Source organism: Lethenteron reissneri, chromosome 46 (genome assembly GCF_015708825.2).
Source record: "Lethenteron reissneri isolate LAM-NWPU_2019-01 chromosome 46, ASM1570882v1, whole genome shotgun sequence".
In the NCBI taxonomy this organism is placed as follows: Eukaryota; Metazoa; Chordata; class Hyperoartia; order Petromyzontiformes; family Petromyzontidae; genus Lethenteron; species Lethenteron reissneri.
Genome location: NC_083824.1, coordinates 11,933,736 through 11,961,318, shown reverse-complemented (window position 1 = coordinate 11,961,318; position 27,583 = coordinate 11,933,736). Strand labels below are relative to the sequence as shown.

The window sequence follows — 27,583 nt, the reverse complement described above, 5'->3', positions numbered from 1 at the left end:
GCCTGCTCGGTGATGGCCCAGCAGAAACGGCTCTGCCGATACCTGGGCACTGATGGACGGCACGGGGAGCACGGGGGGGGGGAGTGGGTGGGGGGTGTCGGCCGTGGGCTGCTGTGTGCGGCACCGCGGTGGGAGGAGGGTCGCCTGGGTGGGTGGGGGGGTCGCGCTTTGTCGTGTCGCTGCTCGCAGTTACACCCACGGGGCCGGCCTACGCTGTTCTGTATAATTATTATCGTCCTGTGGAGTCCTGTGGAGTCCCGTAGAGCCACGTAGAGCTTGTAACGCGCTGCTTTTGGTGAGAGAGAGAGATATCGAGAATGATTCAGAGGGCGCGGCCAGAATCGGCGCTTAGCAAATTGCCCAAGCCCTGCGATCCTACATTTGGATGTTTGGCCAAACAATTCGTATGGTGCATTTGAAGGTAATTATCTCAAACGTTTTTTGGAAAATATAGGTTCTGTACGGACCAACGTGATGGACTGACGGGTAAACGCAGAACCGATAACGCCACCGTCGGATCTCGGATGATCAAGTCAGTTCGTCCGAGTTGGTCCGAACCATTTCTCCCTTGTATCCAGAAAGGTGGCCAAGCTGTCACGATCTGAATCGCGGTTCTAACTGGATGACACATGATGCCCATGTCAACGTGCCACTTTGTGATGACGCAAATGATTACACACACGTGATTCACGATAGATTTGTTTGTGTTTGGGTCAAATTTGCCACGTAATGTTGTGTGTCGTACACCCTCCTCCACCCGACACAGCCAAACCAATAACGTGGACAACTAATTACCGTTTCAGTAGCAACACCATCGCTTGTTCTGGAAAGCGATGCACACAACAATACATTGAACAAGTGGGTACGTGACAACTTCCTTTATCTGGCTGCGTCGGGTGGTGGAGGGTGCATCACACAACACTGGAGTTGTACCTGCGCGACCTGGACCCAACAGTGACTTGCGACTCGCGACACCGCGCTGGCCGCGATAGCCGAAAGCGTGTTCAACACCAGCCACGTCTGCCACGTGCCAGCCACGTCTGCCACGTGCCAGCCACGTCTGCCACGTGCCAGCCACGTCTGCCACGTGCCAGCCACGTCTGCCACGTGCCAGCCACGTCTGCCACGTGCCAGCCACGTCTGCCACGTGCCAGCCCCGTCTGCCACGTGGCAGCCACGTCTGCCACGTGGCCGAACGGCGCGACTGAATTTGTGGGACTGCCCCCGGACGGTGATGTCGAGGATGGAGCGATGACGCACAGATCCGGCGATCGACATCGACTCATCCGCGCATCGACCAATCGGTGATGCTCCTCGAGTCGCTCGGGGCTGTGCGGAGCGGGTTCCTGCGAGCCATGTGGCCAACACCGCAGGCACCAACCACTCACCGCCTCGGTTGGAACGTAACCGGTCGCGATTCGTGGATCGAATCCCGACTAGGAATCGTTTCAGTGTTCCATCCTCGTTACACACATCGCTTGGTGATGCTGCTGCTGCTGTTGTTTGTTGCTCATTGCACAATTCGTCAATAACACTGTGTGGCCTTAAAATACAAAAGTGAATAATAGGCGACGTTTCAGGCAATGGACCTTCTGCATTGCAACATAAATCCAAACTGTTGTTCCATCCGCACTGCGACTGCGCGATTTCCTCTCTCTCACCTCTCAATATCCGCATGGCAAATTGTTCTCACTTTATATTGGGTAGAATATAATTGTGGTTAAGTTGTATAATTAGAGTTGGTATAATAATAACAACAATAATGCAAACTTCAGCAGAATTCCGGATTGAACTAAATTTGGTCAAATAACGACGCCCACTCCATGGATCGATGAAGGCGCTTGTCCATAAACACGCATTGAGCCAGCCCACGTGACATGTCCAACTGCCGTTCCAACGTTGGCATGTGATTGGTTGCTACGGTTGGGACCAACGTTCCATATTTACCGGGTTGGCCTCGAATCGACCTTTTGGGAGACTCACGAGTTCCAACAAGAACGCAGGCCGCATTTATCAACGTTGCCCTGTCGTCATCTGCAACCTTGTGTTCGCGAACCCGCGTGGATCAATAAATGGATCTGGATGAGCCGGTGTCAGTCGCCAGTGAACACATCGGTCGACGTTGCACCAGCGCTGGCGTGGTGACATCACCTGGGCCATCAAGTCCCGGCGATGACATTTCAGATCCAACATTTTGATTAAACCATCTCCAGCAAATGTCGTCACTATCTTTGCCATCAGTGTGGCGCTTTTCTTGCCAAAAGTCCGTGTTTGTTGGGTGGCGTCCCTGTCGTCAGCACAGACACCGTTGTGTGTGTGCACACAATCACCCCTTGCACCCGTGGCACAGCAACAACAACCGCCATTCGACACTAAGTGGCGGTGACGTCACCACGACGCTCGTGCCAGGCCATGTGCACCTTGAGGCCATGTGAAGTGTCGAACGCCCGCTGGGAGGTCACGGGGCAGACCCAGGTGCCACGGGTCGACTGACTGAGATGACTAGCTGATGCACCACCTGTGCCCCCTACTGTACCAACTTGCTGTGCTTTATCCACCCGGCGCTCCGCTCATTATTGTGAGCGTCGCTCCTCCGCCCCCCGTTGTTGAGGGCGACTGCCTCCAACTGTCCAGTAGCGTCCTTCACGAGCCTCCTCCACAGAGGTCGATCTTGACACCGCTGGTACCAGTCATCGGCAAGTCCACTCAGCTCCACGTCCTCCTGTACCACATCACTCCATCTCTTCTCTAGCCCGTGTCGCGCCCGTTTAGCCCCCTCGATCCGGCCGAACAAAAGCTGTTTAGGCATGCGGTGGCTGGGCATGCGGGCTTCATGACCCAGCCAACGCAACCTTGCCTGCCGGAGGAGCTCACCGATGGGACTTTGCCCAGATCGTTCAGGGATTTGTGAGCTCCTCACACAATCCAGCCTGGTTAAACCCAGGATGGATCGTAGGCAGGCCAGCCTAAATGTTTCTAACCGGCGAACATGCTCCATTAGGGGGGTCCACGTTTCGCAAGCGTAGAGAAGGGAGGGAATGACTGTGGCCGAGAAGACCTGAAGCTTCGTGCGGAGCGACAGACCAGGTAGCTTCCACACAGCGTTACGCAACCGATGCAAAGATAATGCCGCTCGACTGATTCGGAGTGGCACAGCACAACCTCACACACACAGCTATGGGCTACGCCCGCATTGACACACAGCTCAACATCGTCAGATTGCACACTCTTCACCCTGGCTGTTGTTATCATGTTGCATGTTCTATTCGTATGTTGAACTTCTTTCGCGCCGTACGTAGCCAACCGTGCTCATCCGTCGTGGGGGGGGGGGGGGACAACACGTGTTGCCACCGTCGGCCAATGATGATGAGTATAGAGTATGATGCGATGCTGCTGCTGCGTGATACCCAGTTCGGTAACTTCCTAGCGGTGATGTTTTCATCATTGCGATACCACTTACAAACTAAACACTTGGACAATTTGGGCGGAGAGACGACTAAGGTTAGTACGTCAATTTTCTTTGCAAGCGAAAAAAATATTTGTTGAATTCCTCAGTTTGTATTTTATGTATAGCACAGTAAGACTCAAGGCAGTGGGAGGAATTCAATTCCTAGAAAATTCACTTCCTAGAGAATTCACTTAGAGAATTCACTTCCTAGAGAATTCACTTCCTAGAGAATTCACTTCATAGAGAGTTCACTTCTTAGATAATTCACTTCCTAGAGAATTCACTTCTTAGAGAATTCACTTCAGTTTAACACGTAGGCTTTCGCGACCAATGTTATTCATAATCAACGTTTTTGGGTTTAGATCGCGTTATTTATAAATGTGTCGTAACCCTCCACCACCCGACATGGCCAATCAGTAAAAAAGTGTCACGTTGACAAAAGACAATTAGTTCACTGATTGGCCGTGTCGGGTGGTGGAGGGTTACGACACATTTATAAAAACGCGATCTAAATCCAAAAACGTTGATTATGAAGAATTCACTTCCTAGAAAGTTCACTTCTTAGAGGAAAAAAAAATGACAGAAAATGTGGCTAATTGTCAAAAAACGACACAAGTTACGTCGATTTATTTTCGCACGCAATTTTTTGTTTGTTAAATCTCACAGTGTTTTTATGTTATATATAGCATAGTACCACTAAAGACAACGGTGGAATTCACTTCTCAATGGAATAGGGCACTTTGAATATTTGCCCACGAGCAGAGGGAACCCGCGGGCACCCCCTCGCCCTCACGGCTCGTGGAAGCGAGGGGGGGGGGTCGACCTTGGAGAAGGTCCGTGAGAGGCGCTCACACGCGACCACTCCACTGCCCTCGTGTGAATCCGTGAGCCGGAGTCGAACCCACGCGTCTGGGATCGTCGTCTCACCGAGAGAGACAAAGACAGAGATCCCCCGCAGAGCCTCAGCAAGTGCTGCTAGCGAACACACACCGCACCAGGTACTCATTTGAGGCTGAGTCGACCTAGGGGAGGATCAGGACCGGTTTAGATAATCGTCACCGGTGTTGGCCGTGAGCGAGAATCGAACTCGGGTCGTCAGGTTCGTAGCGCAGCGTAGCGCTGACCGCTACACTACCGCTCCCCACCACCGAGAGAGAGACACAAACTTTTTTTTGTTGAAGACCACGTGGTACACGCGAACCCCGGCTGACGTCATGACGGCGCACGTGTCAGGCCGGGTGCACGCGACACACACGACGGACCCCCCCCCCCTCTTCCCTACCGGTACCTGTCGGCTGCCTCCAGCATTGGCCGCTATTTGAGAGACGGTGACTCGACGGGGAGACGCGGCGAGAGAGGCCGCCCTGACTTTAAAATGACTTTCAAGGTCCCCCCACCCCCGCATCTCCTCACTGGTGGGGAGCGGGTGGCGTCTGTGATTGGCTACTGGGGACGGCAAAGGTGAGCGGGCGGCGCCCAGGTGGCTTGACTCAAGCGGTGTCTCGGCTGCGGTGTCTCACAAGGAGGCGTGGGTCTCGGGTGAGCTGTCTCGGGTGAGTTTGGTGTCTCGGGTGAGTTGCTCACCAGTTTCGGCCGACCAGGAGGAGCGGGTGAAGGTGCCGCCATGAGGGTGAAGGTGCACGTGGAGTATTGGTGAGTGTACACCTGCACGGGCACGACGCACATACTGCACCACGTGCGCGCTCACCTGGCTATTCACATGGCCACTCATCCGATCATTGACCTCGCAGTTCACCTGCTTTCTTATCCGTTCACTCACCTGGTTAATGGCCTGTCTCTTTACCTAGCCACTCACCCGCTCATTTAGCCGGCTACTCACCTAGCCACGAATCTAGTCACTCTCTGGTCCCATCACCAAGTCACTCACCTCGTCACTTGCCTAGTCACCTGGCTACTCACCTGAGTACCCCCCCCCCCCCCCGCCGCTGACCTTCCCTGTGCACAGCGGGGGATGAGGTAACGGCCACCAGAGCCGCTTCTGGGGGCTCGAGTCCCGGGTCCAAGCGGAGCTCCCGGGGGTGGAGATCGTCGGCGTTACGGGGAGGAAAAGTAAGTGGGGCAAACAGGGCCTTGGACTCACCTGTACCTACCCTGGCCCGATGCAGACTCACACAGACTCGCACAGACTCACACATACTCACACAGACTCACAAGAAACCCGAGATCACCAGGACAGAATTTGTATCCACCTGGGCCCACCGGGTCCCAATGTGGAAGCAACCCAAAACATGACCACACTTACTTAGGGGGACTCGCAGAGACACCTGGACCCACCGCGTAAGAACACAGCGGACTCAGATTACAACGTCCTCAACCACATACACACACCTGTGCCCCTCACATGTACACCCCTCACCTGTAAAGCTCACCTGTACACCCCTCACCTGTACAGCCTTCACCTGTACACCCATCACCTGTACACCCACCACTATCACACACCTCACCTGTACACCCCTCACCTGCAGACAGCTTCGAGGTGAAGGTGAACGGCAAGCTGGTCTACTCCAAGCTGGAGCTGGGAGGGCTCCCCGAGCTGGACGACGTGAGTTCGCTCCCCGGCACCGACTCGACCCCCGTCACCGACTCGACCCCCACCACCACGCCGCCACTGCTGCTGAGCCCACCCTCACTCGCCACCGGTGGTGGTTACACGCGTGGCTGCCTGTGACCCAGCACTGTGGAGGCAGCAGCAGCAGTAGCAGCGAGGATTGGTGGATCACACACAGATGTTGGGAACGCCCTTCCCCCGTGGGCGTCGATGCGTAGCCGTACCCTGGCTCGCCAGGAGACGGCGGTACGGCAAACGAGAACTCCACCTGTACACGTCTGTACGGGGATAGCGTCTTGCCCCATCGCATGCGTGGGTATCTCGGGGTGCTCCGGTTCCCTGCCACGTACAGACACCTCGTGAATTCGGTCGATAACGCCTTCACGCGCAGAGGACCACAGAGCTTGGAGGAGTGGAATTTGGCGTTGGCTCAACGCGTCGCTACTGCTGCTGCTACTGCCGCTGCTGCTCCTGCTGCTGCTATTGCTGCTGCTACTGTTGCTACTGCTGCTACTGCTTCTGCTACTGCTGCTACTGCTCCTACTGCTGCTGCTACTGCTCCTGCTACTGCTGCTGCTACTGTTGCTACTGCTGCTCCTACTGCTCCTACTGCTGCTACTGCTGCCGCCTCGACCGCTCGCCTGCAGCTCCTCTCTCTGAGAACGACGGAGCGGATATCCTGTGGCGACTGCGCCTTACAGAAATAATAATTAAAATTAAGTAATGATTCCAAATAATAACTAATTATAATAATACATTATAATAACTAATGATAAGCAAGCACCGGCAAACACATTTTTTGAAAAAAATCTAACTAAATCAGAGTTATTAAACATTATCATTATTAATTATTTTTTATAATTTAATCGACGCCCCTCCACCCCCGCTAGCAATAACGCTGCTCAGCTGCACGCAGCCAGGGCAAGGCGAGGTCCGCACGCAGCACGACGAGCCCCCCCCCCCCCCCCAGGGCTGGGGGAGGCGGGGGGGGGGGGGCTCACGGCGTCGGCCGCGAGGTGGCAGAGCGGACGCGCCGTGGGCTGCTTGCTGCAAGCCCCCTGGTGGGGGGGCCAGTCAGTCTCCCCCTGGTGGGGGGGCCAGTCAGTCTCCCCCTGGTGGGGGGGCCAGTCAGTCTCCCCCTGGTGGGGGGGCCAGTCAGTCTCCCCCTGGTGGGGGGGCCAGTCAGTCTCCCCCTGGTGGGGGCCAGTCAGTCTCCCCCTGGTGGGGGCCAGTCAGTCTCCCCCTGGTGGGGGCCAGTCAGTCTCCCCCTGGTGGGGGCCAGTCAGTCTCCCCCTGGTGGGGGCCAGTCAGTCTCCCCCTGGTGGGGGCCAGTCAGTCTCCCCCTGGTGGGGGCCAGTCAGTCTCCCCCTGGTGGGGGCCAGTCAGTCTCCCCCTGGTGGGGGGCCAGTCAGTCTCCCCCTGGTGAGGGCCAGTCAGTCTCCCCCTGGTGAGGGCCAGTCAGTCTCCCCCTGGTGAGGGCCAGTCAGTCTCCCCCTGGTGAGGGCCAGTCAGTCTCCCCCTGGTGAGGGCCAGTCAGTCTCCCCCTGGTGAGGGCCAGTCAGTCTCCCCCTGGTGGGGGCCAGTCAGTCTCCCCCTGGTGGGGGCCAGTCAGTCTCCCCCTGGTGGGGGGCCAGTCAGTCTCCCCCTGGTGGGGGCCAGTCAGTCTCCCCCTGGTGGGGGCCAGTCAGTCTCCCCCTGGTGGGGGGGCCAGTCAGTCTCCCCCTGGTGGGGGCCAGTCAGTCTCCCCCTGGTGGGGGCCAGTCAGTCTCCCCCTGGTGGGGGGGCCAGTCAGTCTCCCCCTGGTGGGGGCCAGTCAGTCCTCCCCCTGGTGGGGGGCCAGTCAGTCTCCCCTGGTGGGGGCCAGTCCAGTCTCCCCTGGTGGGGGCCAGTCAGTCTCCCCCTGGTGGGGGCCAGTCAGTCTCCCCCTGGTGGGGGCCAGTCAGTCTCCCCTGGTGGGGGCCAGTCAGTCTCCCCTGGTGGGGGCCAGTCAGTCTCCCCCTGGTGGGGGCCAGTCAGTCTCCCCCTGGTGGGGGCCAGTCAGTCTCCCCCTGGTGGGGGCCAGTCAGTCTCCCCCTGGTGGGGGCCAGTCAGTCTCCCCCTGGTGGGGGCCAGTCAGTCTCCCCCTGGTGGGGGCCAGTCAGTCTCCCCCTGGTGGGGGCCAGTCAGTCTCCCCTGGTGGGGCCAGTCAGTCTCCCCCTGGTGGGGGCCAGTCAGTCTCCCCCTGGTGAGGGCCAGTCAGTCTCCCCCTGGTGGGGGCCAGTCAGTCTCCCCCTGGTGAGGGCCAGTCAGTCTCCCCCTGGTGGAGGGCCAGTCAGTCTCCCCCTGGTGAGGGCCAGTCAGTCTCCCCCTGGTGAGGGCCAGTCAGTCTCCCCTGGTGGGGGCCAGTCAGTCTCCCCCTGGTGGGGGGCCAGTCAGTCTCCCCCTGGTGGGGCCAGTCAGTCTCCCCCTGGTGAGGGCCAGTCAGTCTCCCCCTGGTGAGGGGCCAGTCAGTCTCCCCCTGGTGGGGGCCAGTCAGTCTCCCCCTGGTGGGCCATCCCCCTGGTGGGGGCCAGTCAGTCTCCCCCTGGTGGGGGCCAGTCAGTCTCCCCCTGGTGGGGGCCAGTCAGTCTCCCCCTGGTGGGGGCCAGTCAGTCTCCCCTGGTGGGGGCCAGTCAGTCTCCCCCTGGTGGGGGCCAGTCAGTCTCCCCCTGGTGGGGGGCCAGTCATCTCCCCCTGGTGGGGGCCAGTCAGTCTCCCCCTGGTGGGGGCCAGTCAGTCTCCCCCTGGTGGGGGCCCAGTCAGTCTCCCCCTGGTGGGGGCCAGTCAGTCTCCCCCTGGTGGGGGCCAGTCAGTCTCCCCCTGGGTGGGGGCCAGTCAGTCTCCCCCCTGGTGGGGGCCAGTCAGTCTCCCCCTGTGGGGGCCAGTCAGTCCTCCCCTGGTGGGTCCAGTCAGTCTCCCCCTGGTGGGGCCAGTCAGTCTCCCCCTGGTGGGGGCCAGTCAGTCTCCCCCTGGTGGGGGCCAGTCAGTCTCCCCCTGGTGGGGGCCAGTCATTCTCCCCCCTGGTGGGGCCAGTCAGTCCTCCCCCTGGTGGGGGCCAGTCAGTCCTCCCCCCTGGTGGGGGCCAGTCAGTCTCCCCCTGGTGTGGGCCAGTCAGTCTCCCCCTGGTGGGGGCCAGTCAGTCTCCCCCTGGTGGGGGCCAGTCAGTCTCCCCTGGTGGGGGCCAGTCAGCTCCCCCTGGTGGGGGCCAGTCAGTCTCCCCTGGTGGGGGCCAGTCTCTCCCCCTGGTGGGGGCCAGTCAGTCTCCCCTGGTGGGGGCCAGTCAGTCTCCCCCTGGTGGGGGCCAGTCAGTCTCCCCCTGGTGGGGGCCAGTCAGTCTCCCCTGGTGGGGGCCAGTCAGTCTCCCCCTGGTGGGGGCCAGTCAGTCTCCCCCTGGTGGGGGCCAGTCAGTCTCCCCCTGGTGGGGGCCAGTCAGTCTCCCCCTGGTGGGGGCCAGTCAGTCTCCCCCTGGTGGGGGCCAGTCAGTCTCCCCCTGGTGGGGGCCAGTCAGTCTCCCCCTGGTGGGGGCCAGTCAGTCTCCCCCTGGTGGGGGCCAGTCAGTCTCCCCCTGGTGGGGGCCAGTCAGTCTCCCCCTGGTGGGGGCCAGTCAGTCTCCCCCTGGTGGGGGGCCAGTCAGTCTCCCCCTGGTGGGGGCCAGTCAGTCTCCCCCTGGTGGGGGCCAGTCAGTCTCCCCCTGGTGGGGGCCAGTCAGTCCTCCCCCTGGTGGGGGCCAGTCAGTCTCCCCCTGGTGGGGGCCAGTCAGTCTCCCCCTGGTGGGCCAGTCAGTCTCCCCCTGGTGGGGCCAGTCAGTCTCCCCCTGTGGGGGCCAGTCAGTCTCCCCCTGGGGGGCCAGTCAGTCTCCCCCTGGGGGGGCCAGTCAGTCTCCCCTGGTGGGGGCCAGTCAGTCTCCCCTGGTGGGGGCCAGTCAGTCTCCCCCTGGTGGGGGCCAGTCAGTCTCCCCCTGGTGGGGGCCAGTCAGTCCCCCTGGTGGGGGCCAGTCAGTCTCCCTGGTGGGGGCCAGTCAGTCTCCCCTGGTGGGGCCAGTCAGTCTCCCCCTGGTGGGGGCCAGTCAGTCCCCCTGGTGGGGCCAGTCAGTCCCCCTGGTGGGGGCCAGTCAGTCTCCCCCTGGGGGGGCCAGTCAGTCTCCCCTGGTGGGGGCCAGTCAGTAGTCCCCCTGGTGGGGGCCAGTCAGTCTCCCCCTGGTGGGGGCCAGTCAGTCTCCCCCTGGTGGGGGCCAGTCAGTCTCCCCTGGTGGGGCCAGTCAGCTCCCCCTGGGGCCAGTCAGTCTCCCCCTGGTGGGGCCAGTCCAGTCTCCCCCTGGTGGGGGCCAGTCAGTCTCCCCCTGTTGGGGGCCAGTCAGTCCTCCCCCTGGTGGGGGCCATCATCTCCCCCTGGTGGGGGCCAGTCAGTCTCCCCCTGGTGGGGGCCAGTCAGTCTCCCCCTGGTGGGGGCCAGTCAGTCTCCCCTGGTGGGGGCCAGTCAGTCTCCCCCTGGTGGGGGCCAGTCAGTCTCCCCCTGGTGGGGCCAGTCAGTCTCCCCCTGGTGGGGGCCAGTCAGTCTCCCCCTGGTGGGGGCCAGTCAGTCTCCCCCTGGTGGGGGCCAGTCAGTCTCCCCCTGGTGGGGGCCAGTCAGTCCCTCCCCCCTGGTGGGGGCCATCAGTCTCCCCTGGTGGGGGCCAGTCAGTCTCCCCCTGTTGGGGGCCAGTCATCTCCCCCTGGTGGGGGCCAGTCAGTCTCCCCCTGTTGGGGGCCATCAGTCTCCCCCTGGTGGGGGCCAGTCAGTCTCCCCCTGGTGGGGCCAGTCAGTCCTCCCCTGGTGGGGGCCAGTCATTCTCCCCCTGGTGGGGGCCAGTCAGTCCCCCCTGGTGGGGGGCCAGTCATTCTCCCCCTGGTGGGGGCCAGTCAGTCTCCTCCCTGGTGGGGCCAGTCAGTCTCCCCCTGGTGGGGGCCAGTCTCCCCCTGGTGGGGGCCAGTCAGTCCTCCCCCTGGTGGGGGCCAGTCAGTCTCCCCCTGGTGGGGGCCAGTCAGTCTCCCCCTGGTGGGGGCCAGTCAGTCTCCCCCTGTGGGGGCCAGTCAGTCTCCCCCTGGTGGGGGCCAGTCAGTCTCCCCCTGGTGGGGGCCAGTCAGTCTCCCCCTGGTGGGGGCCAGTCAGTCTCCCCCTGGTGGGGGCCAGTCAGTCTTCCCCCTGGTGGGGGCCAGTCAGTCTCCCCCTGGTGGGGCCAGTCAGTCTCCCCCTGGTGGGGGCCAGTCAGTCCTCCCCCTGTGGGGGGCCAGTCAGTCTCCCCCTGGTGGTGGCCAGTCAGTCTCCCCCTGGTGGGGGCCAGTCAGTCTCCCCCTGGTGGGGCCAGTCAGTCTCCCCCTGGTGGGGAGCCAGTCCATTCTCCCCTGGTGGGGAGGCCAGTCAGTCTCCCCCTGGTGGGGGCCAGTCAGTCTCCCCTGGGGTGGGCCAGTCAGTCTCCCCCTGGTGGGGGCCAGTCAGTCTCCCCCCTGTGGGGGCCATTCAGTCTCCCCTGGTGGGGGGCCAGTCAGTCTCCCCTGGTGGGGGGGCCAGTCAGTCTCCCCCTGGTGGGGGCCAGTCAGTCTCCCCCTGGTGGGGGCCAGTCAGTCTCCCCCTGGTGGGGCCAGTCAGTCTCCCCCTGGTGGGGGCCAGTCAGTCTCCCCCTGGTGGGGGCCAGTCAGTCTCCCCTGGTGGGGCCAGTCAGTCTCCCCCTGGTGGGGGCCAGTCAGTCTCCCCTGGTGGGGGCCAGTCAGTCTCCCCCTGGTGGGGAGGCCAGTCAGTCTCCCCCTGGTGGGGGGCCAGTCAGTCTCCCCCTGGTGGGGGCCAGTCAGTCCTCCCCTGGTGGGGGGCCAGTCAGTCTCCCCCTGGTGGGGGCCAGTCAGTCTCCCCCTGGTGGGGGCCAGTCAGTCTCCCCCTGGTGGGGGCCAGTCAGTCTCCCCCTGGTGGGAGGCCAGTCATCTCCCCCTGGGTGGGGGCCAGTCAGTCTCCCCCTGGTGGGGGCCAGTCAGTCTCCCCCTGGTGGGGGCCAGTCAGTCTCCCCCTGGTGGGGGCCAGTCAGTCTCCCCTGGTGGGGGCCAGTCAGTCTCCCCCTGGTGGGGGACACGTCAGTCTCCCCCCTGGTGGGGGCCAGTCAGTCTCCCCCTGGTGGGGGCCAGTCAGTCTCCCCCTGGTGGGGAGGCCAGTCAGTCTCCCCCTGGTGGGGGCCAGTCAGTCTCCCCCTGGTGGGGGGCCAGTCAGTCTCCCCCTGGTGGGGGCCAGTCAGTCTCCCCCTGGTGGGGGCCAGTCAGTCTCCCCCTGGTGGGGGCCAGTCAGTCTCCCCCCTGGTGGGGGCCAGTCAGTCTCCCCCTGGTGGGGGCCAGTCAGTCCTCCCCCTGGTGGGGCCAGTCAGTCTCCCCCTGGTGGGGGCCAGTCAGTCTCCCCCTGGTGGGGGCCAGTCAGTCTCCCCCTGGTGGGGGCAGTCAGTCTCCCCCTGTGGGGGCCAGTCAGTCTCCCCCTGGGTGGGGCAGTCAGTCTCCCCCTGGTGGGGGCCAGTCAGTCTCCCCCTGGGGGGGCCAGTCAGTCTCCCCCTGGTGGGGGCCAGTCAGTCTCCCTCCCCTGGTGGGGGCCAGTCAGTCTCCCATGGTGGGGGCCAGTCAGTCTCCCCCTGGTGGGGGCCAGTCAGTCCCCCCTGGTGGGGAGGCCAGTCAGTCTCCCCCTGGGGGGGCCAGTCAGTCTCCCCCTGGTGGGGGGCCAGTCAGTCCTCCCCTGGTGGGGGCAGTCAGTCTTCCCCCTGGTGGGGGCCAGTCAGTCTCCCCCTGGTGGGGGCCAGTCAGTCTCCACCTGGTGGGGGCCAGTCAGTCTCCCCTGGTGGGGGGCCAGTCAGTCTCCCCCTGTGGGGGGCCAGTCAGTCTCCCCCTGGTGGGGGGCCAGTCAGTCTCCCCCTGGTGGGGGCCAGTCAGTCTCCCCCTGGTGGGGGCCAGTCAGTCTCCCCCTGGTGGGGGCCAGTCAGTCTCCCCTGGTGGGGGCCAGTTCAGTCTCCCCTGGTGGGGGCCAGTCAGTCTCCCCCTGGTGGGGAGGCCAGTCAGTCTCCCCCTGGTGGGGAGGCCAGTCAGTCTCCCCCTGGTGGGGGCCAGTCAGTCTCCCCCTGGTGGGGGCCAGTCAGTCTCCCCCTGGTGGGGGCCAGTCAGTCTCCCCCTGGTGGGGGCCAGTCAGTCCTCCCCCTGGTGGGGGCCAGTCAGTCTCCCCCTGGTGGGGGCCAGTCAGTCTCCCCCTGGTGGGGGCCAGTCAGTCTCCCCCTGGTGGGGGCCAGTCAGTCTCCCCCTGGTGGGGGCCAGTCAGTCTCCCCCTGGTGGGGGCCAGTCAGTCTCCCCCTGGTGGGGGCCAGTCAGTCTCCCCCTGGTGGGGAGGCCAGTCAGTCTCCCCCTGGTGGGGGCCAGTCAGTCTCCCCCTGGTGGGGGCCAGTCAGTCTCCCCCTGGTGGGGGCCATTCAGTCTCCCCCTGGTGGGGGCCAGTCAGTCTCCCCCTGGTGGGGGCCAGTCAGTCTCCCCCTGGTGGGGGCCAGTCAGTCTCCCCCTGGTGGGGGGCCAGTCAGTCTCCCCCTGGTGGGGAGGCCAGTCAGTCTCCCCCTGGTGGGGGCCAGTCAGTCTCCCCCTGGTGGGGGCCAGTCAGTCTCCCCCTGGTGGGGGCCAGTCAGTCTCCCCCTGGGGGGGCCAGTCAGTCTCCCCCTGGTGGGGGCCAGTCAGTCTCCCCTGGTGGGGGCCAGTCAGTCTCCCCCTGGTGGGGGCCAGTCAGTCTCCCCTGGTGGGGGCCAGTCAGTCTCCCCCTGGTGGGGGCCAGTCAGTCTCCCCCTGGTGGGGGCCAGTCAGTCTCCCCCTGGTGGGGAGGCCAGTCAGTCTCCCCCTGGTGGGGAGGCCAGTCAGTCTCCCCCTGGTGGGGGCCAGTCAGTCTCCCCTGGGGGGCCAGTCAGTCTCCCCTGGTGGGGGCCAGTCAGTCTCCCCCTGGTGGGGGCCAGTCAGTCTCCCCCTGGTGGGGGCCAGTCAGTCTCCCCCTGGTGGGGGCCAGTCAGTCTCCCCCGGTGGGGGCCAGTCAGTCCCCCTGGTGGGGGCCAGTCAGTCCCCCTGGTGGGGGCCAGTCAGTCTCCCCCTGGTGGGGGCCAGTCAGTCTCCCCCTGGTGGGGGCCAGTCAGTCTCCCCCTGGTGGGGGCCAGTCAGTCTCCCCCTGGTGGGGGCCAGTCAGTCTCCCCTGGTGGGGGCCAGTCAGTCTCCCCCTGGTGGGGGCCAGTCAGTCTCCCCTGGTGGGGAGGCCAGTCAGTCTCCCCCTGGTGGGGAGGCCAGTCAGTCTCCCCTGGTGGGGGCCAGTCAGTCTCCCCCTGGTGGGGGCCAGTCAGTCCCCCCTGGTGGGGGCCAGTCAGTCTCCCCCTGGTGGGGGCCAGTCAGTCTCCCCCTGGTGGGGGCCAGTCAGTCTCCCCCTGGTGGGGGCCAGTCAGTCTCCCCCTGGTGGGGAGGCCAGTCAGTCTCCCCCTGGTGGGGAGGCCAGTCAGTCTCCCCCTGGTGGGGGCCAGTCAGTCTCCCCCTGGTGGGGGCCAGTCAGTCTCCCCCTGGTGGGGGCCAGTCAGTCTCCCCCTGGTGGGGGCCAGTCAGTCTCCCCCTGGTGGGGGCCAGTCAGTCTCCCCCTGGTGGGGGCCAGTCAGTCTCCCCCTGGTGGGGGCCAGTCAGTCTCCCCCTGGTGGGGGCCAGTCAGTCTCCCCCTGGTGGGGGCCAGTCAGTCTCCCCCTGGTGGGGGCCAGTCAGTCTCCCCCTGGTGGGGGGCCAGTCAGTCTCCCCCTGGTGGGGGCCAGTCAGTCTCCCCCTGGTGGGGGGCCAGTCAGTCTCCCCCTGGTGGGGGCCAGTCAGTCTCCCCCTGGTGGGGGCCAGTCAGTCTCCCCCTGGTGGGGGCCAGTCAGTCTCCCCCTGGTGGGGGCCAGTCAGTCTCCCCCTGGTGGGGGCCAGTCAGTCTCCCCCTGGTGGGGGCCAGTCAGTCTCCCCCTGGTGGGGGCCAGTCAGTCTCCCCCTGGTGGGGGCCAGTCAGTCTCCCCCTGGTGGGGGCCAGTCAGTCTCCCCCTGGTGGGAGGCCAGTCAGTCTCCCCCTGGTGGGGAGGCCAGTCAGTCTCCCCCTGGTGGGGGCCAGTCAGTCTCCCCCTGGTGGGGGCCAGTCAGTCTCCCCCTGGTGGGGGCCAGTCAGTCTCCCCCTGGTGGGGGCCAGTCAGTCTCCCCCTGGTGGGGGCCAGTCAGTCTCCCCTGGTGGGGAGGCAGTCAGTCTCCCCCTGGTGGGGAGGCCAGTCAGTCTCCCCCTGGTGGGGGCCAGTCAGTCTCCCCCTGGTGGGGGCCAGTCAGTCTCCCCCTGGTGGGGGCCAGCCAGTCTCCCCTGGTGGGGGGCCAGTCAGTCTCCCCCTGGTGGGGGCCAGTCAGTCTCCCCCTGGTGGGGGCCAGTCAGTCTCCCCCTGGTGGGGGCAGTCAGTCTCCCCCTGGTGGGGGCCAGGTCAGTCTCCCCCTGGTGGGGGCCAGTCAGTCTCCCCCTGGTAGGGGCCAGTCAGTCTCCCCCTGGTGGGGGCCAGTCAGTCTCCCCCTGGTGGGGGCCAGTCAGTCTCCCCCTGGTGGGGGCCAGTCAGTCTCCCCCTGGTGGGGGCCAGTCAGTCTCCCCCTGGTGGGGGCCAGTCAGTCTCCCCCTGGTGGGGGCCAGTCAGTCTCCCCCTGGTGGGGGCCAGTCAGTCTCCCCCTGGTGGGGGCCAGTCAGTCTCCCCCTGGTGGGGGCCAGTCAGTCTCCCCCTGGTGGGGGCCAGTCAGTCTCCCCCTGGTGGGGGCCAGTCAGTCTCCCCCTGGTGGGGAGGCCAGTCAGTCTCCCCCTGGTGGGGGCCAGTCAGTCTCCCCTGGTGGGGGCCAGTCAGTCTCCCCCTGGTGGGGGCCAGTCAGTCTCCCCCTGGTGGGGGCCAGTCAGTCTCCCCCTGGTGGGGGCCAGTCAGTCTCCCCCTGGTGGGGGCCAGTCAGTCTCCCCCTGGTGGGGGCCAGTCAGTCTCCCCCTGGTGGGGGCCAGTCAGTCTCCCCCTGGTGGGGGCCAGTCAGTCTCCCCCTGGTGGGGGCCAGTCAGTCTCCCCCTGGTGGGGGCCAGTCAGTCTCCCCCTGGTGGGGGCCAGTCAGTCTCCCCCTGGTGGGGGCCAGTCAGTCTCCCCCTGGTGGGGGCCAGTCAGTCTCCCCCTGGTGGGGGCCAGTCAGTCTCCCCCTGGTGGGGGCCAGTCAGTCTCCCCCTGGTGGGGGCCAGTCAGTCTCCCCCTGGTGGGGGCCAGTCAGTCTCCCCCTGGTGGGGGCCAGTCAGTCTCCCCCTGGTGGGGGCCAGTCAGTCTCCCCCTGGTGGGGGCCAGTCAGTCTCCCCCTGGTGGGGGCCAGTCAGTCTCCCCCTGGTGGGGGCCAGTCAGTCTCCCCCTGGTGGGGGCCAGTCAGTCTCCCCCTGGTGGGGGCCAGTCAGTCTCCCCCTGGTGGGGGCCAGTCAGTCTCCCCCTGGTGGGGGCCAGTCAGTCTCCCCCTGGTGGGGGCCAGTCAGTCTCCCCCTGGTGGGGGCCAGTCAGTCTCCCCCTGGTGGGGGCCAGTCAGTCTCCCCCTGGTGGGGGCCAGTCAGTCTCCCCCTGGTGGGGGCCAGTCAGTCTCCCCCTGGTGGGGGCCAGTCAGTCTCCCCCTGGTGGGGGCCAGTCAGTCTCCCCCTGGTGGGGGCCAGTCAGTCTCCCCCTGGTGGGGGCCAGTCAGTCTCCCCCTGGTGGGGGCCAGTCAGTCTCCCCCTGGTGGGGGCCAGTCAGTCTCCCCCTGGTGGGGGCCAGTCAGTCTCCCCCTGGTGGGGGCCAGTCAGTCTCGGAGACAAGGGCATGTATTAATCAGCGCATGTGAGTTTGCATGTTCACCACAAAGTAGCGCGTGTGGTGAATGCAGAACTTGATTCCTTGCAAAAAGGTTTCCATTTGGTGTTTGAACATCTTAACACCACTCTTGTATTGGCAGAAAGGGTAAAACCTATTCTTTAAAAAAAAGTTCTGTTTAACACGTAGGAGGTTTTTTGCCTAATGATGCTCGTTGTGATTACTGGCGAAACGTCGTACTCGGATTTGTCCATGTTGCAGTGGGTTTACTCTCTCACACACGACCGGTGCTGCTGCTGCACTCGTCTTGTGTCACGTGATACAACACTCGTAATCGTCTGTGTCGAGGGGTGGCGGGTTTAACGACCAAAACAACCGATATTATGGACTACACACAAATATACACTGTACATGTTGATGACATAGGTGTCACATACACAGAGAGAGAGGAGTGGTAAGGATTGAAAGACGAAGTGAATCTCCGCACACAAACTCCAGGAACTGCATGGCGAGACGGTGTCTCTCTCTCATTCACGTGCACTTTGTGTTTGAATTTTCAAGCCAAGTCGAAAGAAAAAAGCAAATGTCTCTGCTTCTTACTTATTGTTGGGGTTGGCGACCGCTGCACCTAGAGGGCTGTAGCCGTGGTCGTGACGACGTCTCCAGAGAGAAAAGTCACACGCAGCACAGATGGAAGTGGGAGCGATTCAGAGTGCGGGGGGGGGGGGTGTCCACACGTGATTTAGGGGTGTCCACACGTGATTTAGGGGGAGCCTTGGAGCTGACGCAGCTTGACAGATGGACGCGCCGTGTGTGAACCGAACGCAATTGCGCGAGCACCACTGTGGATGTACGCACGTTGAGCCTTCCTTCGCACCGTACGTAGCCAACCGTGCCCATGGGAGGTGCGGGCGGAGGGGTGGACGGAACAGCAAACTGAGCGCACCCAAAGCAGTTCTTGGAGCAATGAGTCTGGGAGCCATGAGTCTTGGAGCCATGAGTCTTGCAGCAATGAGTCTTGGAGCAATGAGTCTTGCAGCAATGAGTCTTGGAGCCATGAGTCTTGGAGCCATGAGTCTTGGAGCCATGAGTCTTGGAGCCATGAGTCTTGCAGCAATGAGTCTTGGAGCAATGAGTCTTGCAGCAATGAGTCTTGGAGCCATGAGTCTTGCAGCAATGAGTCTTGGAGCCATGAGTCTTGGAGCCATGAGTCTTGCAGCAATGAGTCTTGGAGCCATGAGTCTTGGAGCCATGAGTCTTGGAGCAATGAGTCTTGGAGCAATGAGTTTTCACTCCGTCAGCGGTTGCGTCTCTCGCGAGCAGCCGGCTCTGAAGGGCACCCCCCCCCCCCCACACACACACAGCGGATGAACGCAGATGCCTCTGTTCGGAGCGCGCGCTCTCTCACGACACCGCGCGCGCGAACTGACCCAGCACGCGCGCCGTGACCTCCGCAGGTGATAGCCGTGATCCGCTGCGCCGTGCAGGGAGAAGACGTGCAGAAGATCAGCCGCACCCAGCGCCAGTGCAGCATCGTGTAGCGGCGTGCAGGCGGCGAGGCTCAACCCTCCGCCACCATCATCATCACCACCATCACCACGACCCTCACCATCATCACCATCACCTGCTCGGTGACGGCTCAGCGCAAAGGGGCACGGCCCACAAGCTGGGCGCTGATGGACGCAGCGTGGATGGACGGGTGACGTGGTGGTGGTGGTGGTGGAGTTGGAGTCGATGGTGTAGGAGGAGGTGTGGTGGTGGTGGTTAACATAGTGGTGATGGTGGTCGTGGTGGTGGTGAAGGTGGTGGAAATGTTTGAAGAGGTGGTTGTTGGTTGTGGAATTGGGAGTCGATAATGATGTTGGTGGTGATGACGGTGGTGGTTGAAGTTGTGCGGCAGGAGGAGAAAGCGATGGTGGTCAAGGTGGTGGTGGTGATGGAAGTTGGTGGTGGAGGATTTCTGTGCGTGCGGGCGGTGAACGACACCATCATTATCCGCGACGAGTCCACTGATGGATCCCGCGATGCGGCGATCCATCAGAGGCCCCCGACACTCGGCTGGGCTCGCCGGCTCCATCTCCGCGGTGGCGACCGTCCCTACGGGAGGGTGGCGGTGCCATCCCCTTCGCGAGAAGTTTGACACGAGCGACGTCCATTCGTGACGGAAGTTGTCCCACTAACTTGGCATGGTGTTCAATAAATGCGGAGAAAAAACTGATGAAAAAATACAACACGTGTGTGTATGTGTAATTGTCTGAGGTACTCGCTAACAGCACTTGCCCCTACAGTATGTCACAGGCTACACGGGGGATCTTTGTCTTTTGTAATTGTCTGACAAAACAACCCCCTACCTCCTCGTTGGTGCCGGACGGCACCGCTGTGGTGAGCAGTGCCATGGGGGGAGGACAAACTTAGATTGTCCATTCCCCTCATGGTGTTTGTAGCCACCACCGCGGCCAAAGGGGGCTCTGGACGGGTGTGAGGGGCTGGTGACCCCTCCCCACCTTCAATGCAAGTACCACGAAACCACGGAATAAACATCGAATGAAGCTTGTGCCGGAGGCCCCGGGGGGGACAGGCGTCCATGACGTCTCCTGGCCAAACCCCATTTGGGATTGGAAGGCACGGGCCATATCAGCTCAATAACAACAGTAGGAGGCTGCTACATGTTTGTGCAGCCCATGGGCTTGTAATTACGAACACGCTGTTCCGGCATCGGCACATCCACACAAAATCATGGATGCATGCTGGGTCCAAGCAAGAACAGCTGCTGGACTACATAGTTACAGACCAGCGGATGCGGCCCATGTCCTTGACACCAGGACCTTCCGTGGAGCTGATCTGCCCACTGACCATCGACTTGTCATCTGTAAGATGCGCCTGCCATTCTTCCACTCCGGTGGTAGGTGTTCACCCAGGACCCAATTCAAACCCATAGTGATATGGTCTCAGCGAGCTGATGAAAGTAACAAGCGAGAATTTCATCATCACTTCCAGCTGGGGTTGGCATCGTCCCCTACTCCTCCTGATATCGAGGGGAAATGGGCGAGGTTTAGGATTGTGGGTCATGTAGCTGCAACGGGCTGCCTTGGGTACACGGTCCAGACCTCCCCAGAGACCCTGGCTGACAGAGGAGGTGTTCAGGCTGGCTGAGAAAAAGCGACAGGCCCACTCTCATCGTCTACATCATCCCGTCAGAGAATGAGGAGGCTTACTGCAGCCTTCTCTCGGAGGTTTGGAGAGCTGAGGTGCTGCAAAGATGGGTGGTGGTCGCGGGTTGCTGAGAAGATGGAATCTGCCTCAGTGGCCCGCGATCACAAATCGCCCTTTAATTCCATCAAATAAGTAACCTACAGTGTCACACCTTTCACCAACAACGAGCGGAGCGCCGGATGGCTAAAGCACAGCAAGTTGGCACAGTAGGGGGCACAGGTGGTGCATCAGCCAGTCATCTCGGTCATCTCAGTCAGCTGACCCGTGGCACCTGGGTCTACCCCGTAACCTGCCAGCGGGCGTTCGACACTTCACGTGGCCTCAACGTGCACATAGCCTGGCACAAGCGCCGTGGTGATGTCACTGCCACTTCGTGGCGAAAGACGGTTGTTGTGTGTAATTGGTGAGAACACTTTATAGGTGCTACTCGCTAACATTACTTGCCCCAACAGTATGTTAAGGCTATATGGGGGATCTTTATCTTTTTTGAAAAGCGGTGACGTAGCGGTTAGCGCACTGCGCTACGAATCCGGTGGCTCGAGTTCGATTCCCGCTCACGTCCAACACCAGTGACAATTATCTATCCGGTCCTGGGCCCCCCCCCCCTAGGTCGACTCAGCCTCAAATGAGTACCTGGCGCGATGTGTAAAAAATTGCCACTTGGGAGGCAAAGACGACCGGGCGTGGTACTGGCCACCCACCCCCTCGTGTGCCACAGTGCCGGCCTTCATAGGTGCTGCTCGCTAACAGCACTTACCCAAAAGTCTGTTAAGGCGACACGGGGGATCTTAGTTTTGTGTGTGTGCTGAACGTCTTCTGCACCGTACGTAGCCAACCGCGTGAGGACAACGCCGCGTCGTGCCGTTGTCCACGCCGCCGGGTTCGCTCCCCGGCCTGCGACCGTCACGATGCAGCCGCCGCGTAGACTGGGGGGGGGGGGGGGGCAGATGTCGCCGGAGGGGCCAGGGCGTCTCAGACGGGTCGCTTCGCGATGTGTCCGCTTGTGGTGGGGGGCCGCGCTCTGCCGAGGGTTCCCACAGGACTCTCCCCGACTCTCTCCCGAGAGCGGCACGACCTGGGGGGGGGTGGTGGGGGGGACTCGACTCAACGATTGGTGAGAAAAAAAAATTTGACAACAAAAACTTCAAGTCACCGACACTGGGAGACGGCGTTTAATGGATTTAATTTGGTATTCATTAAACAACAAAGAAGATGTCTCACCATCACACCTCCACGGCAGACAAGTCAACGACTTCCCCCTTTCACTCCGTAGCTCCGGGCTAGGTGTCTCAGCTCATCCGTTGTCCCAAACTCTTTGGTTGTTTCGGTAAAGCCACGTAGGTAGAAAATAAAATAAATCACGACGTTTCGATTGCAACACAAGCAATCATCATCAGGTGGGAAAACCACAGCAAGAACATTTCTTTGCTTGTGTTGCAATCGAAACGTTGTGATCTATTAATTTTCTAACCTACGCGACTTCACCGAGAGAAGCAAAGAGTTTGGATTCCTGCAGTCACGAAAGCTTCAAATCGAGATTCATCCCTCGTCAAGCCGCACGTGGCCGCAGTCACCTTCAAGCGCGTCTCCGCGCAATTCCTACGCCGCGGTCCGAGGGTGAAAACGACGTCGGGGACGTTTTTGAAATGTCGCTCTTTGCTCGTCGTATAAATAAAATAAAAAGTGTGGGGGGGGGGGGGGGTGCCGCCAAAGATTCTGCTACCTTGGGTCCGGTACTGATCTCGGCCCCGAGGTCGGTACTGGGGTGGGTCCCAAGGCCGGTTCGATTCCAGTGCCAAGTTCGCTCCACGGCCCAATTGCGGCGACGGCGACGGCGACACTTTTGCCCAAATCGTTGCAACGATCGAAGCCCCCCCCCCCCCCCCCCACTTTCCACGCGTAATGAATAATTTTTTTCTTCCGTTGCTTAAAAAAAATACAAATCGGTAAAATAGAAATCTATGAACGGGGTAAGAACAATGATAACCAATGGAATTGCTTCGTTGGCGGTGGGGGAGGGAGGGAGGGTTGGGGGGGAACACGTTCAAGAGAATCGACACCGACGGGTCGTTCCCACACCTCCTGGAATTGTTTCTTTCCACGCGCTTTGTTAGCGAGCACCTCTTAGGGAGCTTGGCACGGCTCCCAAGAGGGGGCGGTGTGGCCAGCGGCCCCCACCGTGGGGTTGGGGGGGGGGGCGGCCTTTGAGGCAGAGCGGGACCCGGCGGGAGGGTCCCAGGGCCCGGGGCGAGAGGATCGGGACCCCGACACGCGCACAGACCCCCCGTGTCCCCCGTGTCGCCTCGAGGGGCTGTTGGGGCTGACACGAGGGTGTGGGTGGCCATCACCCCCGTGTCCCCCTGTTGGGGCTGACGCGAGGGTGTGGGTGGCCATCACCCCCGTGTCCCCCTGTTGGGGCACACGAGGGTGTGGGTGGCCATCACCCCGTGTCCCCCTGTTGGGGCTGACACGAGGGTGTGGGTGGCCATCACCCCCGTGTCCCATCACCCTCGTGTCCTCCTGTTGGGGCTGACACGAGGGTGTGGGTGGCCATCACCGCGCACGGCCGCATTTGCCTCCGCAGTGGCGACGTTCGCACGCCCGGGACTGGTCCAGACAATCGTCACACGGGTGTTGCCCCGTGAGCGGAAATCGAACTTGGGTAGCCAGGTTCGTAGCGCAGCGTAGCGCTAACCGCGACACTGCCACTCCCCACACACACACACGCACTCACGTACGCACGCACAGACACACGGAGTTTCATGCGACATCAGTGCAAAATAATCATTTTGAGAGCGCATACACCACTCAAATAATCTTACGACAGCAACAATAATAAACAAACAACAATAATAATACTTGATTCGTCATCATTAAGACAACGTTTCCCCAGACCACGAGAATTAAGACGCGTGAGTGGCGCTGGGTTGTGATCGCACCGGCGTGGCGTCCAGCCACTCACCTGGGTGGGGGTGGTGGTTGTGATGGGGTGAGGGTCGAGGGTGGGGGTGATGGTGGTGGAGATGGGGTGAGGGTCGGGGGTGAGGGTGGTGGTGGAGATGGGGTGAGGGTCGGGGGTGGGAATTGGTTGTTCCCCGAGCCATCGCGTGGCTCAACGAGCCCTCGCGACGGCCACCGGGGTGCATTGAAGTCACCGCGTGCGTCGCGCGGCGCGAGTACTCCCCGGGCGAGCGTGCGACATGGGGAGACCGAGCGACGATGGGGCCCCGCACACGTGGTCCACGCGCGGGCGACGTGGACGAAACGCACCGCAACTGGCCCGCTGCCGATAAAGTGTACACAGTGCGTCGACTTGAATTGCCTTTTATGGGCCATTACCGGAATGTGTCCGCCCGACCTGGTAAATATCTATCGTAAACTGAGGAGGGCTTTTTTTGAGAGCCCAGGTTAGTCACTTGTATGGGTGGACTGCCTGCACCGAGGAGGCTTGCGAGGTGTCGTAGGCGTGCAGCGGCGAGCGTCTCCCGCTCGCGGTGTTCGTTCCGGGGTCTCCTCCCGGCACGATGCCAAGCGCTCATCATCAATGGGATTCATGGCCAAGCATCTCAATGAAGAAGCCCCGCTGAAGGGACGGTGAGGATTGCCCTCTGGGTAAATGAGCGGTGATGCTCTGCACCGCCGAGCGTCGATCGTACATGGCTGGAATGGCCGCGGTTGAGCCCCCAGGGGGCTCTCTCTCCATGTCTGAGGTCACGAGTTAAAATCCCAGCCGAGGTTACAATCATTACCATCACCGTCGTCGTCGTCCAGGGTCGGTAAAACGAGCACCGCTGACCAGCGGCTGCACCACTGAAGAGCGACGTCAACGGCCGTTGTCCTACGGGGAGACGGGTCCCTGCCACGGCACCGTGGAATTTACACCAGTCTCGGCACACACCAAATCTTGTACCGACCGCTGTCCACCACTCGTCCCCAGCGAGCGGGGCCACCCAGAGGGGCCGCCTGCGCCAGAGTGGCAGTGACGCACACACACACACGCGTCGTTGTGTGTATGTGTCCGCGTGTCTTTGTCACAGTACCCCGTGACGTGCGATGATGAAGACGCACACGCGAGCATGTGGCAGGCGCAAATACGCTATGGGGGCAGTAGGGGATGGTGACTTTTCAGTGAATGAGCTATATAATGAATGAATACGTTCCAACATCGGTGGAGAAATCGGTTTGCAAAAACAAGACGGAGAAAATTCCAAGTGACTGCCGTGCCGCGGGGTTAAACCGACCGCCTCGGGGTTAAACCGACCGCAGCGCGGCCCAGAAACGGACCAGACGCGGCCTGCCGCTTCATCTCACACGGTAGCCCACGGCCACACGAGGCCTCCCACCGCCACCGTCGCTCGGGAGGCCCACAAACGATGTTTGTCCACCCCTGCCAGGGAGCCTCTGAGCCACGCTGATCGTGGACTAGAGGGGAGGATATTTTTTTACGTGGCGACAACGCGCCGAGTCGCGGATGAAACCCGACTGTACTCTGGACGGTTTGTGAAAGTAATTCGGGCCGTGCCAATTTTCGTGACTGGAAAATGTATTTATAATGCGATGTTCATCGTGTTCGCGTGACTGTTTGTTGATTTCGTCTGTAGCGCAGTTGCTTGTGCTCCGATTTATATTTTGTTTGTTTTTGCTCCGAAGCCTATTTGCTTCATTGTTCTGCCAAGTTTTTGAATGTTATTGCTTTTGTGATTTCAGAGACCCGGCTCAGTCACTCACTCTTGCTAATTGAGACATGTACCCTGGTCCCTTGAGTTCTCAACCCGGTTCAACAAAATCAACTTGATTCTTGAAACTTCTGTCTCCGCAGGGGCCTCCCGCAGCGATAGAAGTGGCCAGAGTGTTAAACGTGTGGCCCACCAATTGTAATTTGTCCTATTCGGCCCTCAGCGAGTATGAGGTTCCCCACCTCCTGGTCTACAGACACGCGCACGGATGAATGGATGGACACGCACGTCCACAAGCGCACAGCAGGACACGGTCACCGCCCGCCGACGAGAGCGCGACCCCGTCAGTCCAATCTCTGTCTGCGGCGTCCGAATCTCCGGGCGAGGGCCGGCGGCGACGTCACGACCGGGCGTCCAGGGGCGGCGCAGAGCCGAGCTCGATCGTCCGTCCATCCCATCGCCCCGTCGATTTTGTTCGTTGGCGCGCTCGCCAGTCCTTGAACGGCCGGGCGGAGCGCGCGGCGCGGCACCGCTCGCCCGCCGCTTGTGCGTCCCCACTTTGTGTGCGTCTCGTCGCCGCCATCGCCGAGGTTTTGTTTTGATCGATGTCGGCCGACTCGTGGGGGCCGCCCTCGTGGCGGCGCGCACGCGGCAGGAGACGACGCGGACAGAAAGCGCCGTGCGGTGGCAGCAGCGTGCGCCGAGTTGATCGCCGCGAGCGGGCAGGCGGGCGAGCAGATCCGGAGAGAGCAGCTGCCCCCGAGCGCGTGTCACAGCCAAGGCCCCCAAAATCCTGGCTTCGACTCCACGGCCTCTCACTGCCTCCCTCCGCGGAACAACCTCAAAGCAATAACTTTAATTTACAAAGTAAGAAAAATAAGCTTTTATTCTTGGTTCGGACTTTTGTTCTCGCTTCGTGCGCCGTCGGTTGAATGAGCGACGGCGCCCGCTAGTCGTTGTGCTCTTCCCCGGCACCGTTCTACCGGCCACCTCCGGCAGAACGGTGCCGGCTTCAATTCGGTGGCATCGGCGCTGTGTGGCGAGCCGCCCGGCCTGCGCCGCCCGCAGGATCGTGGTGCCGTGTCAGTGGCGGTGGGGGGTGGCGCTGGCTCGTCCGTCGCGTGTTGCCGATCGTAACCGTCGGGCGGGCGCTCGCTCTCGTCTTCGTCCGTTCCCTCTCTCCGTCCTCTGCCTCTTCGTCCCGAGACAGCCAAGGGGAGAGCGGCGCCGGCGCTCACTCCGCACCGCCACTGCTGACGATCCCTCCGAGTGCGATCTCGTCCATTGCCCATTGCCGGCGAGTCCGGAGGGGCCCGAGTCGGCGCAGCGCAGGGAAGGGCGCGTGCACGGACAAGCGGACACGCGGACACGTCCACACGAGCTAAACGGGGAACCTGCGAGAGAGATGTAGCAAGAGAAGTGCGTTCAACCACCAGACAACAACTTACCCACTCACTCACCCACTCACCCACTCACTCACCTACCCACCCACGCACCCACTCACCCACTCACCCACCCACCCACTCACCCACCCACCCACTCACCCACCCACTCACCCACCCACCCACCTAACCACCACACTGCAGGTCACCTCACTTCTCCCACCACGACCCCAAAGCTCTCTTAACGGCAAAAACCTTGCTCGCTTCAACTCACGCGTCCATCCACTCCTATCTATTAGAACGGCGGTGCTGCTCGTTGCTGGCCACTTGACGTTTTCGGTCTTTGGGGCCTGCGCCCACCAACTGCGCTGAACAAATGCGCAAATCTCTATGTGACCACCGCCACCAGGGCTTGCCAGGTGTTGTAGTCGGTGTGGGGCTTGCCAGGTGTTGTAGTCGAGTGTCCCCCCTGAGCCCCGCCCCCCCCCGCACCCCCCCCCCCCCTTGCTTGCACGTTGGGTTTCGTCTGGAGTCTCCGATATTGGGGGGTACAACGGTGGCTGGGAGATGTTAACTTCCTCGCCTGGTATACGAGAGGTCGTGGGATCGATCCCGAACCTGATGCCTGCTGTATATCCGGAGTTTGCGTGTCCTCCCCGTGGTTACATGGATTTCTGTCGGGGTTCTCCGGTTTTTACCTCCACATTTAGAATCAACATCATGGCGTTCAGAGTATTTGGCTGCATTAAATGTCCACTTGATGATGATGATGCTAATCCACTTCGTTGAGCTCTCATTTGTGATAGACAGGTCGCTTCTGAAGAAGAGCTACACAGCTCAGTGGGGCATTTACTGGCAAAATAATGAAAAAAATCGTGTAAATAGTTCAGTTTCAATTTCGATTTAAAGCTTCCGTGACTGCAGGGATTCATATGTTTGGTTCTTTCGTTAAAGTCAGGTAGAAGGGAAATAATAAAAATAAAACAATAAAATTCTCGCGACGTTTCGATTGCAACACAAGCAATCATCATCACGACCCTTCGTGCAGGAGGACGGCCCCGCGGAAGTGGACATCACAGAGCTGCCTCCGAGGTCCCTTCTCCGTGCTGAAACTTCGCTCCGCACACAGTAGGGGACAGCACCGGCCCCCGCGATGAGAGGAATGTTCGTCGCGTGGCACCCGCGTCTCTTTCATTCTCCGAGCTGGCATTTAGACAAATGTCACTGGCGACCGGGCTGGGACCATGAACTCGCTTGAGGACCGCCGTTTAACCAAGGGCAGTGGCTGGATCCTGGATTTGAACTCAGGCTCTCGGTGGTGCCGGCTCCGTGCTCGGGCTCGCCGCCACGAGCTGCTCAGGATGCTGCGCATCTCTGTCTCTGTGTGTCTCTGCATCTCTGTGTGTCTCTGTGCGTCTCTGTGTG

The 27,583-nt window shown here is 61.7% G+C and overlaps 1 protein-coding gene and 1 long non-coding RNA gene across 6 annotated transcripts in view; one reads left to right on the top strand and one right to left on the bottom strand.

The window, feature by feature from the left end:
- Nucleotides 1-4,870: 4,870 nt before the first annotated feature.
- Nucleotides 4,871-19,118, top strand: LOC133354112 (uncharacterized). Its single transcript, XR_009756540.1, has 4 exons — nucleotides 4,871-5,101; nucleotides 5,415-5,518; nucleotides 5,935-6,011; nucleotides 18,345-19,118. It is a non-coding gene; the product is annotated as an uncharacterized LOC133354112 (long non-coding RNA).
- Nucleotides 19,119-22,870: 3,752 nt separating this feature from the next.
- LOC133354086 (CDC42 small effector protein 2-like) overlaps nucleotides 22,871-27,583 on the bottom strand; it is a 43,604-nt gene continuing 38,891 nt past the window's right edge. For all 5 annotated transcript variants that reach the window (XM_061570653.1, XM_061570657.1, XM_061570656.1 and 2 more), the window contains exon 5: nucleotides 22,871-26,170. The gene's annotated coding sequence lies outside the window, so the exon portion shown is untranslated. The remainder of the gene's footprint in view (nucleotides 26,171-27,583) is intronic.